Genomic DNA, 19,272 nt, shown 5'->3' with positions numbered 1-19,272 from the left:
TATGTTCATCTTATCACTTCTTACTTTATATGTTCATCTTCTCTTATGGTTGTGTGAGGAGATGGCGATCAAATCATTAATGGTAGGTCTCATATTACCATCTATTAAGCCTAATAGTAATGTTTTTTCAACTAAGCGTCCAGGATTGACTTTGCCTGACCCTCACCAAATACGAGCTTTTTTTATCCCTTTCATTTAAATGGAACCCATAGGAGTGGTGGTGCAATACATCTTCAGTGAATAATAAACAGACTTCGTTCATCACAGACACAAATTATTCACAGTGTTAACCTTTTAAACTGGCCAATTAAACAAAATGAATACAGGTCTATTTGAACCAATGGGATATAGTAGCCTAGCTGCAATAGACTAGGGCGCTTAATAGCCTACTCAAGCTTATAACTTCACTGCTCGTAGGACTATATTTCGTGAAGATGCAAGTCAAACTAAGATAATACATTTTAAAAAGTGAAATTAGACGACTTTTATTTATTACCACTCTAAAAAGTACTCCGCTAACACTCTTAATTGCTACTGGATATATAACAATGTGAATGAAGCAAAGGAAATACTACAAAATATGACCTTGAACTTGGCATTTTTTCGCTTTGGTAAAACCAACCGTTCACTTAACAAGTGGCCTGTTGACGTTTAAATTAAATCGATGCACTCATGTAACGTGTTTTTTATAATAATAATAACACCATATTCTATATTTAATTCAAGGTAAATTTTTACAAATAATATAGAGAGGGTAAATTGATGCGGTCTCAGCAAAGGTTGCTTTTGGTAACAACAGACGGAAGCGTCTTTTTTCAGTATACAACATGCAGCTATTTAGAAAAACGAAATCAACTGTCGAGAACAAAGGGAACAATTCAGAAGACACCTACATTATTGCCCAGAGGGCCCAAGCTGTCATTAAGATGCTGGCTGATGGCCGATGGTCTATAAAGATATCGTAAGCTCCCTCTGATACTCTTGTGGTTCTAACCATCTGACTACCGCAGGAGGAAATAGCCTGGTAAAGCGACTTTCAGAGAAACTCCATATCAAATAAATCCACGCAAATGCAGCGATATTGGACTTTTTTTTTTAATTTACGAATAAATTGAATTAAACGTTTCGCGTGCCTTTATATTAAATTCAGCGTGCACTGTGCAAAATACAAGCACAACATTGTTGCGGTGTTGCCTTTATATATTAGAATGTACGAAATGCATGCCTATGAAAATTGTTGCTCGCAAATTGTATTCAAATAGTGATATGCGTCCCCCAATCATGATATTCATCGTCATGTAATGAAATGAAAGGATGTGAAATTATTAATGAATTGATTTCCTTTACTAACTTCATCACAAAAGTGTGAAATAACTAATTACAGAAATCAGTCTTCAGTCTTTGCGGAGTCTGAAAATTCATTTTCAGATGGCCCGAGAGCTATAGCATTCTAGCATTAACAGCGATGAACCAATTCTCAGACGTCGTTATGTATATCTGCAAGACACATATTGCCGGTCAGTTTTCCAATCATGAAAACATATGTTACTGTGCACACCACAGACCTTGAATGTGCAACAACAGACAGGTATGTAAAAATAACCTCATATGGCATGTGGTAAAATACAAACGTTCAGTCACTGCTTGTGGCTGATACAGTGAAGTATGAGTTGAGAGCATGGTGCCGGTGCCCAACTGAAACGTGCGACTTTTGGGAAGAGCAGCTTCGAAGTGGCAGAGGAAGGACAGCAAACTCATGAATCAATAATGAAGAGCAGACTAGGGTGTAACCATGGAAACAGTGATACCGTGGCAACCCCAGGTTCTCTGTCACTCAGGGGCCCCTCAGGCCAGTATATCCGGGGATAGGTTCCTCTTTCATCCATCATGGGCAGTAATGGAGAGTTTCTGGAGCAGTCTGTGGCTGACTGTGTTAAACCACAGCGATGACAGCTATCTGCTCTCCTGCTCTGAGCTACACTTCTTTCTTTGTATATTTACTATCATTTTTTTTTCTCTCTGTTACTCTCTCTTACATCTTAACGTGTCTCATCAGGGGTGCCCTCTAGACCACAAAGGCTTCCTGCCCGGCATGATCATATTGGATATGCATTTTCAGTTTGTGTTCCCATTCACATTCAAACTTTGTTCCGGTTAGCTAGCAGATCTAAACATAAGATGCCCAGAATATGACATATGACTGGCGAATGATTAATGGCTATGCTGAAAAGACAGCGGCCTGAAAAGTTAAGGCCTCTCTAATATTATAGTAGCCTGATGAACACGTCACTGTTTTCAATATTCAGCTTATTGGGGGTAAAAAGGAACAAAACTCCAGCTTTTGTGAAAACGAGTTCTTAATTAAACCCTGGGATTAACATCGAGAATTTTGCTTTATATAGCCCAACTGAATGATGTGAAGTTTCTTTTTCAGACTTCATTTGTGCTTAAAGCTTTTGCGTAAACGGAACAAATTGCATGGCAGGAAAATGTTTATTCTTTTAAATAATGAACCTAAATATCGACTAAATTAAATATAACTGATTTTGTGCAGAGAGATCTATTTCTTTAACACACTTTCTTACTTTTGCGATTCGGGGTACAAGCTTCAATGGTCAGCGGAGACATGGAGACAGAGGCCCCGTGACTGAACCTGATAATGATAAGGATATTGAGCACGACATTCACCTTATCGCCAGTAATGAGGAGTTCATTTCGGGAAGCTGCGCTTTTGGGACATTCGCCAATCCCCTATTCATCAGCCTGTAAAGCTCATTAGACCATTTCCCCGTTAAACGCTCCCTCTGAATTTAATTCATGCAGTCTACAACAATCACTTTCTTGATTGTGTTTTATTTATTTACTTATTTATTGTTTTGTTTTATTTTTTATCTGTTAATTGTTGTAGTTATCATTACTGTGAACACTTGCAAAATGAAAACTGTACTGATGATAAAGTCACATTGTTGCGGTTGGATTGCAAATATATTACATACATATTTGCCTGTGTGTACATTGTCTATTTTGTATATTGTGTTTACGTAATTTATCTGTTGTGTTATGCTTCTTTATTGGCTTATCCTATTTTATATTTTACTGCCTGGTGTCCTTCTATTGTTTTGTGCACTGGAAGCTTCTTCTGTCACCAAAAGAGAGAGGGGAAAAAAAACCTTGTTTAATCCTTGATTGCGATATTAAATGTAAGTGTCATTTTGCGTTTGTCCTGCAGGTGACTGCAGATACTTGCGATGCACTTAGAACTAGCCTAGACTGCACCAGAAAACTTTCGAGAATTGCATAGTACATTGCGAAACAGCCCGCAATGGCATAAAAAATGTAAAAATTTACAACTGAATCGGTATACGGGACACCAAATCAAATGAAAAGGGAAAACAGGAAACAAAATAAAATAAAATACCTATATGATCTGGTGATCCTGTTAATGTTCGTTAATGAGCAATAAATGATTTTTACAGAGAATGTCTGTACCCTCAATAGGCTATTTAAATAAAAAAAAGAAAACATTTAGGCTAAAGGGGGAAAGTAACTTCTCCGCCAACAAATAAAATGTATCGAAAATAATCTGGGGTCAAATACCCTTTTGTATTTTTATTTAGCCTTTTTTTGTTTTTAGTGCCTGTTGCGAGCTTGATCCAAACACTCAAACCTCATTATAGAAGTTAAAACTGAAGCGATGAGGCACATTTGAAGGTTTCTTACAATTTGCTCAAGAACTTTTTTTTTCATGGGTGAATGAGATGTATACTGAAAAACAAAAGTGCACTGAAACCCACTATAAAGTGCAACTAAATTGTTTGCCATTATTGCTTTTCCCACTCATGCATGCTTATTGATTTAGGAAGTGGGTGGCAGATTGATTTGAGACTGAGTGGCCCCATGTTTATTGGGCACACAAGTCCACAGGTCTGCTGGTATTAGGACTTCTTACGGGTGGCCAGGCCACTGTGATACACCACACCCCACTGCTTTCATTGCTTGCCGCAGAATGGTTTTGATCATGGTCAAAGAAAAACGCAACACCTTGGTTCCATGATGCTGAGAGGGTGGTCAGTGTAGCTGGCACAATTTTAGGACACTGCAACAACAGTTCAAATATTTTCTGACGAAAGGTCCAATTCAAAACGTATGTGATAATAGGCCTACTGACTAAATCGGATTAGCCTAGCCTTCAGAATAAATGTCGTGAAGTCGTGATAGACTTCACGTGATAGACAACTGTGGAACACACAGCACTATTTATACACTCATACACTTATTTATCTAACACACATACTTAGTCTACATTTAAATGTATATTATTGCACTAATATACCTGTGCATACAAAACTATTGCAATATACCTGTACATACAACTGTCAATTTGTATATTGTATTCCTTATTTACTTGTTCTATATTTTATTTTATTTTTGTATCTGTGTTTTTGTTCTGTCACTGTCATTATGTTGCACTGTGGAAGCTTCTGTCACGAAAACAAATTCCTCGTATGTGTAATCATACCTGGCAATAAAGCTCATTCTGATTCTGATTCTGATTCTGAAATCAGGTAAACGGGCGAATAGCGCTACATGAATCTCTGTTTGTTCATGACCGGTTGAAATTACATCTTAACGCTTTTTAAAAGATTCAACTTCTACATAAATGTTTATGTGATTGTTAGTGCAGAACAACCTATTACTTTTACATAGCCTGTTCATCACTCAATAATCTGATTTAATTTGATCGGTTTAATTTTCTCAGATCTGCACAGAGAGTTGCAAGCCTCCTGCAGGGTCACTGGAGCCATATACGACTGAACGCCTGTGATTGACCCTGGCAAAGCAGTGTTCTTTTTAATATTATTATTATGTTTGTTATTTTATGAACTTATTTAATATTATTTATAATCATAGATTAAATAACATCACATAGTGCTACTTACATGCACTAAACCAAATAATAAAACAAACGTAAATATCTGTATCCTTATAGTGCATATCTGTGTTAAGTTTCGATGTAATTTTCCGGGATTTATTTATTTATTTATTCCTATTTAATGTTGTCTTCCCTGTTGATATGCATCTATTCAAATTTGATAATGTAAAGCACTTTGAATTGCATTTTTGTCTGAAAGGTATAATTATATATATATATATATATATATATATATATATATATATATATATATATATATATATATATATATACGATCATAACAATTTTATGAAGACGATTGAGTATTGTTTTAGGAAACCTGGATGATAGGCTACTGGTAGGCAGCAAGCCCTTGTAGTTTGTGTAAATTGTTAAATTAATAAAATGTTGAATTCAAGAACGATGGTAATGCACTGCCAAAAGAAAAGAAAAGATAGCCTACTTCACAAACCTGCTGCGGTCTAAAGCGCTGTTGCAGTCTCTGTGATTCAGCGGGAGCTTTAAAAAGGATTGCTGTTATGACACTGATCTCAGCGCGATTAGAACACAAACCTTGGGTGATTAGAGCTGTCAAATAGTCACTACTGAAGCTGTCACTGTTCACAATCACTAGCAGTGAACTGCAACCATACATTTTCTTTCCACAACAACGATCAATGAGGTAAAAAAAATAGCTTTCTGTTCTCCAGAAAATTATTACTTTTTTAACACTTTAATGGAGAAGGAATACTAAACATACAATTATCCATATCCATGCGGCCACAAGTGAACGAAACTGAATGAATCTCTTAAGTAGTTTTTGCTTTTGCTGTATAAGCAGTTCATATCAATAAATTAATAGCTGTCTCAAAGTATAATGTTGAAAACAGTGCACATGGTGTAACCATACCAGGTGTAACCTTATGGTGGGGGAAAATAAAAAATAAAATCTTGTTTTTATTATACAGTCTCCAGTAGTAAAACAGGCCTACATGTTTTTTAGCAGAATAAATAGGCCTAAATAAATAAATAACAGATCATACTTGTGTCTATGTATAACAGATCCATACATATTTCTAAACCACTGATTACTATCTGTGCAAAATAAATTGCAGCATATCCATAGCTGTTAATTGTCTTTCAGAATTGTCAGATCTTTCAGCCAATAGAATAAGTACATAGGTTAAGCGCGCCACCTTGTGGTCGTTGCGTGTTATAGTAGCCTAGCCTACAAGTTCATTGACAAGAAACAAGACTAAATACTGGCCACAGCGAGTTTCTCATAAGCGTCATTAGGTAGTGGCAAGAAAACACATTCGTAAATTAACTTGATCTTTGGACCATCCACAAATACAATTCGTACAATTTAAATAGACAAAACAACATAACGACATCCTCGCATTCTAGCCACACTGTTCCAGACATGCTATACAAATATATTAGGCTAGTCTACAAATGCCGCATGATACTACACGAATAAATTACTAATTACAATATGATATTTTTACAATTATAACGATATAAGATGAAAATATAGGCCTAAGCCATCTGTATATGAACTAGGTCTGGCTATCTGTTTTTGGTGGACACTGCCCATGCATGCAGGTAGCCAAAACGGTTTGGCCCGATAATGGCCCAGATCCGGCAGGCCGGTTAGAAATAACTCGGTCTGGCTCCGATTGCCAGACTCGGCATGGGCATGGGATGAATGACGCCCCAGAATCGGCCCAAATACACGGGCCCGAGTCTGGCTGCCAAAACTGCCGGCACTGGGTCACAATCACGCCGACAAGAATAGAAACACTAGCCGGTACTGGCCTGAGTCTACTAGAACTGAGTCGACACCACTATATATATATATATATATATATATATATATATATATATATATTTACACTTCTCATACAGAATTACAACTTCTAAAATATGTGTATTAAAGACTCCTTCCAGTTTTTATATAAAACCAGAGTTTTGAATAATTTGTTTTTCCACAAAATGAAATTGTTACCTTAAAATCCTTAAGATGGCATCTACTTCCAACTAAAATAAAAATATATATTTTATAGTGTCCTTGTTAGCCTACATGTACTTATGCATGTCAACTAAATATGTCACCTTATGTCACCTTACAAAGATTAAGGGTTTGCATCCATAACATCCATATGTGCTCCTTTTCCCCAAGTATAAAAATTACACACTGAAAATATGAGTGATATTAGAATTTATTTGAAAAAAATAATACATAAATAAAATAAAATCCAGGCGCTTCCTCAAGTAAGCATACCTTAAAAGAGGGACCGATTGACAGAAAGAGAGACAAAAAGGGGTTACCTATGGTTATTCAGACAATCTCACAGACTGATAACATGAATCATTCGCAATACTAGACCAGTGGTGTCAAACTAAATTCCTGGAGGGCCGCAGCTCTGCAGAGTTTAGCTCCAACCCACACCTGCTTGGAAGTTTCTAGTGATCCTAAAGACCTTGATTAGCTGGATCAGGTGTGCTTGATTATGGTTGGAGTTCAACTCAAAAATAAGTGTAATTTTAACAGTAAAATTTAATAAAAACGCTACAGAAAAAAAAAAAAACTGTTAATGGGTTAAAAGTAAGTTCCCATACTATATACAGGGAAAAACTGTAAACGATCTAACCAGACATTTAATGTAATTTTACAGTAAAATGCTGTTAATTGTACAGTTTTCAGAAGTAAAAAAGAACAAATCAATGTCAAATTTACAGTCAAAAACTGTAAACTGATATTCTCAGAATTCCCTGCATGACACTGCACATTTGAAAGTGTTTTGTTTAAATAATCATGTTTTTTAATAGTTTTTGTTATCAGTTATGTACGTTTGGTCTTTATGTTACATCTTCTGTTGTTTAATGAAAGTTTATTGCATTATTTAAGCGTCGTGTGTTACCATGATGGTGTTTTGTGTTTGCGTGAATGACTGTGCACCTTCTATATATTAGTATACTTCTGCTTGTTTGCGAAGCGACTTGTGATGAGCTTTGATTCTTCATGTGGCTTTCTCTTATACCACCTACATTATTATGGTGGTTGTCAGTATGTTAAAGGTACAAAACAGATTTTAATAGCAGTGTGCGTTGTTGAATTTACTGGTTTACAGTCAAATTTTCTTGTTTGTAAATTACAGTTTTATACTGTAAAATTTAGTTTTTGTCCGTAAATGTGTTTACAGTTTTTCTGTAATTTTTAGTTATTCTGGCAACCACAGCTGCCAAAATTATTTTGTAAAAACTTTTTTACAGTGACACTATGTCAGCGAACTCACAATTATAGCTTCATTATAAATAAACATTACTTCAATATTATACGTGTAGAGCGGTTTATTAAAATTATATTATATGTTGTTTACTCACCAGGGTATCAAGTTCTTCTGGTCTTCTGGCAATTAGCAGCACAAAAAGCCCATCAGGTTTTGTTATTAGATGTCAAAGCTAGAGTGCATGACTTTAAAATCATATAGCAAAAATAATGTTAAAGTTCCCTTAACCACTTTATGATTTAATTCATATAATGAAACAAGCTTATTTACCAAATGTAGTTTAAGAAAAAAAGAGAATGTTGAATAAAAGGAAAAATATTAATAGTGATTAAAATAAAAAAAATACACTAAGAAATAACATAACATGGGCAGGTAAAAGATATTATGTTTAAGTTTAAGTGTCACTGCTACACACTATTTACCAAACGGAGACCCACCCCCAGCACTCAACCCAAACTGGTCTGGGTCTGCACGGCCATATCTCAGCCAAAATCAGACCAGCCCTTATGGTCCGTAATCGGGCCAAATGTGGCTAAATGTGCCGTGTCTCAGTGCAAATCGGGCCAAATCCACACATCCAAAGCCTAGCCAAATCTGGCAACCATTACTGGGTCAGAACTGGCTGCACATTTGGTGAGCCGCTGCCAGAACACAGCCGAGTGAGACGAAACTGGCCCGATCGCACTAGCTACGTTTTTTTTTATTAATAACAGAGCACCAATAATTGAGCAGCAAATCAGCACATTAGAATTATCTCTGAAGGATCATGAGGCACTGAAGACTGGAATATTGATGCTGAAAATGTAGCTTTGCATCACAGGAATAATTTACATTTTAAAGTACAGTGGGTACGGAAAGTTTTCAGACCCCCTTAAATTTTTCACTCTTTGTTATATTGCAGCCATTTGCTAAAATCATTTAAGTTAATTTTTTTTCCTCATTAATGTACACACAGCACCCCATATTGACAGAAAAACACAGAATTGTTGACATTTTTGCAGATTTATTAAAAAAGAAAAACTGAAATATCACATGGTCCTAAATATTCAGACCCTTTGCTGTGACACTCAAATATTTAACTCAGGTGCTGTCCATTTCTGCTGATCATCCTTGAGATGGTTCTACACCCTCATTTGAGTCCAGCTGTGAAAACAGCTATTTCAAATTGTCATAATATTTCACTCACAAAATATTTCATCACAAAATCAGGATAACATATGCATTTGCAGAAAATTTTTCATTCTATGATTATTATTTTAGGCTACCTGATATTTGTGGATACTGAAAGGCAGAGAATATTAGCAGAATATGACAATAATATTGTTTTATTTATTATTTATTTATTTTGCCGTATGGCTTTGGCAGCTGCAAATATGTCAAATATGATGCATTTGTTTGAAATGGAATCTTTCGGAACGTTACTGTCACTTTTGATCAATTTAATGCATATTTGCTAAATAAAAGCATTCACACCAAACATTTGAATGGTATGGTTTCTGCATAAATATAAAGTAGGCTACCCCAACTGTTTTCAACACTGATAATAATAAATATTTATTGAGCAGCAAATCAGCATATTCACTGATTTCTAAAGGATCATGTGACACTGAAGACTGGAGTAATGGCTGCTAGCTTTGCATGCCAGCAATAAACTACTTTTTATATATTACAATAGAAACCGTTTATTTTAAACTGTAATAGGCTACTATTTCGCAATATTAGTGTTTTTCTTGTATTTGTGAACACATAAATGCAACCTTAGTGAGTGTAAGAGACTTCATTAAAAAAAAAACATTTACCAAACCTTTGACAAGTATTATTCTCTATACTGTCCTGTTTGGAGTAACACACAGTATCGGTTCAGTCCCCTCTAACTGCCTGCTATGCTACCAACAACTGTGTTGTTCACGGTAGTTCTGACCTGGTAGGGAAGGGCTGTATTAATATTTCTATGTTCATTAATATTTTACAATGAAATTGTTTTAATTTGTTTTACTTTAAATGAATAGTTTTATATTTAGCCATACTTTTTAATTCCATTAATATAATTTGCAGTGTTTGATGGGCTTGTAGTTCTTTCACTCACTAAAGCCTTTAAAGGGTTAGTTCACCCAAAAATAAAGGCCTCCTGTAGTGAATCCATGCGTTTTTGTAAGAAAAATATCCATATTTCAGGCGTAATAAACACTTTTTTCTCACTTCCATTATCTGTCATACCCGGAAGCCGTTCCGGCAGATGACGTAAGACGTCGGTGTTGCGGGATTAGTGACCAATGCGGAGAGAGAACAAAACTAAATGCCGGTCATGAATTAGAAGTACAAACTGAGGATTTGCAAAGAAAAATGTCAGAGGATTTCGATATAAACCAAGAGGAGACTGATTTTCCTTTGCTAAAGTAAGGAAACTTTGCTTCCTTTGCTCTTATAAACAAACTCGCGAGACTAGCATATCTCAGAGGCGCGCTGCACACACGTGCTGCGTCATCCGCCGGAACGTCTTCCACGCATGACAGATAACAGAAGTGAGATAAAAGTGTTTATTACGTTTGAAATATATTTTTCTTACAAAAACGCATGGATTCACTACAGGAGGCCTTTATTCACGCCCCGGAGCGGTGTGAGGCACGTTTATTATGAATGCGCACGCTTTATTTGACGACTTGTCGACTGTTCAACTGCAATGCCCGCTGACAGCAATGATAGAGCTTGGAAGAGCCAGGACAATTTTTAATATAACTGGATTCGTCTGAAAGAAGAAAGTCATATACACCTAGGATGCTTCGATGGTGAGTAAAACACAGTCTAATTTTCATTTTTGGGTAAACTAACCCTTTAAGTACACATATACCTGTACCTTTCTTTCTTTTTTCCCAAATATTTTTCTTTTGTAATGTTGTGATTCTCCTCGTAGCTATAGCTCATGGCTTATAACGCTTTAACAAAGACTTTTTAAAATCCCTATGGGAAAATGAATGGGGAAAATACTTCCGGAACCGGCGCTGCAACGTCAACACTGCCTAATTAATATTCAGGAGTCAGGACCTCGCCTTTATCGTTGGAAGGTTGGTAATTCTAGAGAATATTAATTCATCAGTTTTGGAAGACGTAGGAAAGATGAGGTGATTTTAAATAGATTACAATTTGGGCACACAGGACTAAATGCATCACTATACAAAATAGGTACACATATTACAGGTAAATGTGCTTTTTGTGGGGTAATAGAAACCGTTGAACATGTAATATTAAAATGTCGGAAATATAATATAGAGAGAATTAAAATGATAAAGAACTTAAAAGGCAATAATAAAGACAAAAAAGAAGATACATTGGATATTAGGAAAAGGATTAAAAGAAGGCATTAAACAAAGAATAGTAATGGAATATATAGTAGAAACAGGATTAAATAAACGAATTTGATAGTTAAATAAATAAATAAAGCAAAGGAATAGGCCTAGGGAAACACACAAGCTGGGTTTTTTGGCATGGGAGCTGAACACGTAGCAGCCAGAACTACAGCTTGGGTGAACCCGAAATAAAATTAACAATAACATTTATTTTAAAAAAATTAAACAGCGGCGGGACTATCATCCATGTATGAATAGAAACAATTGGTGACGGTATGTGCCTATGGTGCGGAATACGCCAAACAATTCCAAAGAAGAGGGCGCCAATTTAAGTTTACAGACACACGGGATCCGGTCAGCGGCGGTCGGTGAACAGAGGCATCTTTGTAGCCAGTTTGAGAACCATCTATTAATATATGCACATGATCTACAGAAGTTGTTTTTGTTTGTTTGCATTTTCTTCGTCAGCGTGGTAGACCGATATTTATTCAAAAATGCAGTGATATAGGCTACAAAAGGAAACAGAAAATAGATGCACCTGTGCAAATATCCAGAGTTGGTGAGACGAACCCTACATTCTGGGCTGCGTTGCATCGTAAGCTTAAGTACATCGTAGACCCATTGAAACCAATGGAGCTAGGATCAACTTATGCTTACGATGCTTTTGGGAAACGCAGCCCTGTTCAATGTAGCAATGTAACGATTAAGAACACTGATTAAATAACGGGACTGGACATCTATGGCTATGTGTAGTAAATTCTGCTCCATCTGAAAGCATGTGATGATGATTTCCTGCTGATTACAGAACCGGCTTTTTTAACTAAATGCGCATGACAATCGCATTCGATTAATCGTGCATCCCTTGTCTAGATTATAGTGCGCATTTAGAGTGCGTTCTTTCACTGCATGATTCAGTCTAATAAAATGCATTTCGAATGATCTCAAATTCAAGACATAGGGGCAGAAAATGTATAAATGTTTAACACTTCATATAGTTAATTTCACACGAAGGATGCAGTTTTTCTCCAAAAATGATCATGATTACAAATGAGATATTGATTTTGTACAACAGTTCAATAAAGTTAATTAAGACTAAGAGACTTATGTTTTAGACATCATATTGCCTGTTTTTGCACTATTTCGACAACAAAATAATTCCAAACACAGCCATCGCACTGTTTTGCCTCTGAGCGATATGACTGTTTCGTTCCTGAATTAATTTTAATTTCACATTTAAAGGGGTCATATGATGATTTTTTAAAGATCATTATTTTGTGTATTTGGTATAACAGAATATGTTGACATGCTTTGTTCAAAAAACACATTATTTTTCAAATACTGTACATTATTGTAGGTCCTATATGCCCCGCCTCTCTCAAACGCTTCGTTTTCTACAAAGTCCCTCCTTCTGACAAGCGCAGTCTGCTCTGATTGTCCAGCTGACCCAGTGCATTGTGATTGGCTGAACACCGCAAGCACTCGTCGGAAATGTAACGCCCCTTACCATAATCGCGAGCTTCATCTTTCAAAATAAATGTAAAGACAGAGCCCGAAAGAGGAACAGAGTCGAGTGGCAGACACAGTGATGAAGCTGGTATGTGTTTGCAGTACACAAGCCATGGTTAAGACAGCTGACTCCACTTTGATGTGACGCTCTCTCTCTCTCACGCGCGCGCACGCACGCACACACGCACGCATACACACACACACAGTCAATAGCAAACACTTAAAATAACAAAACAGTTGCTGATTCCGATGCTTTTGGGAAACGCAGCCCTGTTCAATGTAGCAATGTAACGATTAAGAACACTGATTAAATAACGGGACTGGACATCTATGGCTATGTGTAGTAAATTCTGCTCCATCTGAAAGCATGTGATGATGATTTCCTGCTGATTACAGAACCGGCTTTTTTAACTAAATGCGCATGACAATCGCATTCGATTAATCGTGCATCCCTTGTCTAGATTATAGTGCGCATTTAGAGTGCGTTCTTTCACTGCATGATTCAGTCTAATAAAATGCATTTCGAATGATCTCAAATTCAAGACATAGGGGCAGAAAATGTATAAATGTTTAACACTTCATATAGTTAATTTCACACGAAGGATGCAGTTTTTCTCCAAAAATGATCATGATTACAAATGAGATATTGATTTTGTACAACAGTTCAATAAAGTTAATTAAGACTAAGAGACTTATGTTTTAGACATCATATTGCCTGTTTTTGCACTATTTCGACAACAAAATAATTCCAAACACAGCCATCGCACTGTTTTGCCTCTGAGCGATATGACTGTTTCGTTCCTGAATTAATTTTAATTTCACATTTAAAGGGGTCATATGATGATTTTTTAAAGATCATTATTTTGTGTATTTGGTATAACAGAATATGTTGACATGCTTTGTTCAAAAAACACATTATTTTTCAAATACTGTACATTATTGTAGGTACGCGCGCGCACGCACGCACACACGCACGCATACACACACACACAGTCAATAGCAAACACTTAAAATAACAAAACAGTTGCTGATTCAGAAGCGCCAGATTGTCATAGCAAAGTCAGAATTACCACCTCTCCTAGGTTCACGAAACGGTCGTCCATAAAATGCATTGCTGTTCTGTTGTAAGTGATCTTAAAGATTCCTAAATGCATCTACTTTCGGAAGGCCAAATAAAGTGCTTTTGCTTTCGCCTAGAAACACACAGCGTCTCCCTGACATGGCTGCTTCAACACTAACTGCAGTTACTGAAACCACGCCTTCTTTCTTTGCGTGAACATTTGGGCGGCATTATGCAAATATTTCCACATGGTGAGGTAGATATGTGGGGGCGTGTTAGAACGAGCCGTTTTAGGGGGGTGTGGCAGAGTCTTAACTTTGATAAAGAATATCTCTTCGGTTTTGAGACTTTAGTCTTTGCAACTTCAGGGATCTTATCTATGCACAATCAGCTTGTAACACTCCAAAGAGAAAGGAAAACTTGAAATTGCATCATATGACCCCTTTAAAGTTGCTTTTTATTATTTAAATAAGTTCAAATATCAGTATTCAACGTTTTATGTTTAACATATCAAAACATTATTTATGAATTTGTCATTTCAGGTTAAATGCATTCATGTCTTGCATTAAACAGTGTGTAAATACATCTAAATGCAGCTTCAGATGCAGCTTTGATTTCATTTGCTTGGTAACAGCCCAAATATCTTATTATTCTAATTCACTAATTAAATGTAAGAATTTGACTCAAAAGACAACGGACACTTTTAGAGAAAATGGCTTTATAAAGTTAAAAATGCCCATAAAATGTAAAAATCAGTTTAAACTTGTTGGAAAAGATTACTTTCTATCAGTGTGAACTGACCACCACACAGAATATGAAGAATATCAAAAACTTTAGGAGTCAGCTGTCCACTCGTTTTTTATTATCGTTATCGATAAAAACCCAGAAAATATCGAGATGTTTTTTTTTGTCCCTAAATCCTGAGCCTTGAGGAATCCTGAAGAAATGGTTTGCTGGAAATCAGTGATCGGAAAATAAAATATACACAGCAATTTAGATAGATAGATAGATAGATAGATAGATAGATAGATATTTTATAGTGTTTGACAGGCTCTTGGGAGACAGTACAAAGTATGAAGCTGTTTTAAACTGTTCTAAACAAGGCTTCCATTAGGGGGCAGCATTTGAAAAACGCTTTAAATGGTGCCATTGTGATAGTGTTTTGCATTTAGCAAATACAATTTAACCTGGGGTGTATTCCAGAAAGCACGGTTAACTTACTGTCAGCTAAACCCTGAACTTTCGGTTGATTAACCCCGAACCTTGCTTACTCGAGGTATGTGGTTCCAAAAACGCGTCCAGGAGTAAGTTCATTTAACTCCGAGTATATTCCTGGTTAAGACATTCTCAACAGAGCGACACAGACGAGTCGCTATGGAAACGGATGCTAAGAAAAAGCGCACCATGCTGTTTCTTTCTTCTTCTTTTGTTCAATGGTGGTTTACATGCTTAGTGCATATCGCCACCTAATTGATGGTTGTGCAATCATTTTTCTTTTTTTCCGTTTAATCTGTAATCCTTGAGAATATTAATTATATTGTTTGTTTTATGCTAATTATACAGTAAGTCATATCAGAGATGTATATTGATTTAGAATTTAGACATTATAGAAAATTAGAGATTATCATATAAAATGTAATAAATAAATATATATAGTAAATTAAACATTACCTTGTCATAGTGTTTTATAATTTATACAGATAACTGTTATATATGCCAATAAAATAAATATAATAACCATATTATAAAAATATATTACCTTATTTATTACTTATATTAGCGCTTCATCCTTAACATATCATACAAATACATATATATATATATATATATATATATATATATATATATATATATATATATAAAATAGGCTATATTACATGTTGTAATATTATATAATGTTGTGCGCTATCTGCCACGCCCACTGAAGGCTCGTCAGTAGATGAAGTGAACTAACCCTGGAACATAACCTGCTCCGAAGCAGGTTATCTTCAGAGAGCAAGTCACTATGGTTACTTACATACCCTGAAAGTAACCTCCGATCGCTTACCCTCAAACATAACCGGGTATGTCACATAACCTGCTTTTTGGAATACCCCCCTGGACGCGTTTTTGGAACCACATACCTCGAGTAAGCAAGGTTTTGAGTTAATCAACCGAAAGTTCAGGGTTTAGCAGATGGTAAATTAACCGTGCTTTCTGGATTACCCCCCTGATTTCAACTGTGAAATGTAAATAAATAAATAAAAAGTAGTGCTTACTAATATACAGTATACTGTATATAGGACACAATTATAATATAGGGTTCACATGTGCGTGTGAGAGTCCACACAAATTTAATCCTTGCCGTTTTGATTTTGAAAAACAAAATACAAAACAAAATAATTAAGCAAAATTGATAACTCTTCTGAACAAAAGATCTGGGGTATATTCCAGAAAGCACTGTTAACTTACCTTCAGCTAAACCCTGAACTTTCGGGTTGATTAACCCCAAACCTTGCTTACTCGAGGTATGTGGTTCCAAAAACACGTCCGGGAGTAAGTTAATTCAACTCAGAGTATGTTATTATATATGCCAATAAAATAAATAATAACCATATCAGAATAATATATTACCTTATTTATTACTTATATTAGCGCTTCATCATTAACATATCATACAAATATATATATATATATATATATATATATACACAAATATACATGTATATATATATACAGTGGGTACGGAAAGTATTCAGACCCCCTTAAAATTTTCACTCTTAACAATATTGCAGCCATTTGCTAAAATCATTCAAGTTAAGTTTTTTTCCTCATTAATGTACACACAGCACCCCATATTGACAGAAAAACACAGAATTGTTGACATTTTTGCAGATTTATTACGGAAACGAAAGCTGAGGTTATCCGCTCGCTTATCCTCAAACATACCGGGATATGTCACATAACCTGCTTTTTGGAATACCCCCCAGATGTTCTTTTGTCCATTGGAGCACTCTTAAATCACACTATTAATCATGTTTTGCACAAAGTTAATGCAGCACAAGTGTCACTGCCATTAAAAAGCAACATAAATTATATATATACACTGTAAAAATGGTATGTGCTATCTACTTAAAAAAACAAAATGGTAACAATATTACACATAATATTTTTGAGCAGTTTTTAAGGCTTGATTTTTTTAATGGAATCTACCTGAATACATCTTGTAAAATCTCATAAATTATTTAATCTATGACACAATGAATGTAATATTATTAGAGAAATGTGCTCATTTATTTTAAGTTCACTGAGTTATTTTGTACAATAAAAAGACTGTATGCGACCAGACACCACAAGTAGGAAAAAAAACCTTACTGCACTAGCATTAGCAAAGTTACCGCTCATTGAACAAAGCATCGTGCCTCATAGTGACAGTACATGCAGTTATCCATAACCATAAGCTCTACTCTTCTGCACAATGGTAATGATAGAAACTTCAACATAACAGAAACTCTTTCGAATGTTAAACATAACTGAACATTAATCATTAATAGATGTCAAAAATACATAAAAAAGCAGTAATTTCAATATTTACTTTCCTTATCTAGCCATATGCAAAGCATGCTGGGAACTAACAATCACCGCCAATATAAAATGTACATATATATATTATACACACACACACACACACACACACATACATACAGTACATATATAGCATATATGTACAGTCGTGGTCAGAATTATTGGCACCCTTGGTAAATATGATCAAAGGCGGCTGTGAACATAAATCTGCATCGTTAATCATTTTGATCTTTTATTTAAAAAAAAATTTCACAAATATCTAACCTTTCATTGAACTAAAACAATTGAAAATGAGGGAAAATCTCATTATGAAATAAATATTTTTCTCAAATACACGTTGGACAATTATTGGCACCTCTAGAAATTCTTATGAGTAAAATATCTGTGAAGTATATTCCCATTCATATTTACAATTTTGAGCATTCTAGGGTGATTATGAACATGAAATTATCCAGCCATGGCGTCCTGTTTCACAAGAATATAAATAGGAGGGAAAACAAAGGCCAAATTCTCTTAATCATCCATCACAATGAGAAAAACCAAAGAATATATTTCTGATGTGCAGCAAACGATAATTGAGCTTCACAAATTAGAAAGTGACTTTAAGAAAAGAGCTAGCGCAGTAAAAATTCCCATTTCCACCATCAGGACAATAATTAATAATTTCCAATCAACAGAAAATGTTACAAATCTACCTGGAAGAGGACGTGTGTCTATATCATCCTAATGCACGGTGAGGAGGAGAGTTTGAGTGGCTAAAGACTCTCCAAGGACCACAGCTGGAGAATTGCAGAAAAAAAGTTCAGAAAACCTTTAAAAAAATTAAAAAATAAAACAGCACCTACACCACATGTGTTACGGGGCTGACGAGACGTGAGACGTGCGGATCCATATGCAAGCTTTATTGAAACGAAGACAGAGACGTGGTCATGAAACAGGCATGGGTCAGATGAGGGCAAACAGGTATATGGTGGGCAAAACACAAGAATAGTCCTAGGGCTAGAGCAGGTCGACGATCGGCAGACAGAATCAAAAGGGGCAAGACAAAAGGGGTGAATCCAGGGAACCAGGCGAAGATCAGAAACCGAGAAGGCTAAGGCTAAGGCTAAGGCAAATGACTAGGGCTAAGGCTAAGGAGAAATGACAAGGGCTAAGGCTAAGGCTAAGGCTAAGGCTAAGGCTAAGGCTAAGGCTAAGGCTAAGGCTAAGGCTAAGGCTAAGGCTAAGGCTAAGGCTAAGGCTAAGGCTAAGGCTAAGGCTAAGGCTAAGGCTAAGGCTAAGGCTAAGGCTAAGGCTAAGGCTAAGGCTAAGGCTAAGGCTAAGGCTAAGGCTAAGGCTAAGGCTAAGGCTAAGGCTAAGGCTAAGGCTAAGGCTAAGGCTAAGGCTAAGGCTAAGGCTAAGGCTAAGGCTAAGGCTAAGGCTAAGGCTAAGGCTAAGGCTAAGGCTAAGGCTAAGGCTAAGGCTAAGGCTAAGGCTAAGGCTAAGGCTAAGGCTAAATGACAAGGGCTAAGGCTAAATGACAAGGGCTCCTTAAAGTAGCTATCTCTAGGGGAGTGATAAATGCTGAAACAATACTCGGCAGAGGGAAGGGAT

Source organism: Sinocyclocheilus grahami, unplaced genomic scaffold, assembly GCF_001515645.1.
Source record: "Sinocyclocheilus grahami isolate Dianchi unplaced genomic scaffold, SAMN03320097.WGS_v1.1 scaffold17.1, whole genome shotgun sequence".
Classification (NCBI taxonomy): Eukaryota; Metazoa; Chordata; class Actinopteri; order Cypriniformes; family Cyprinidae; genus Sinocyclocheilus; species Sinocyclocheilus grahami.
Note: the sequence above shows the minus strand (reverse complement) of the source record.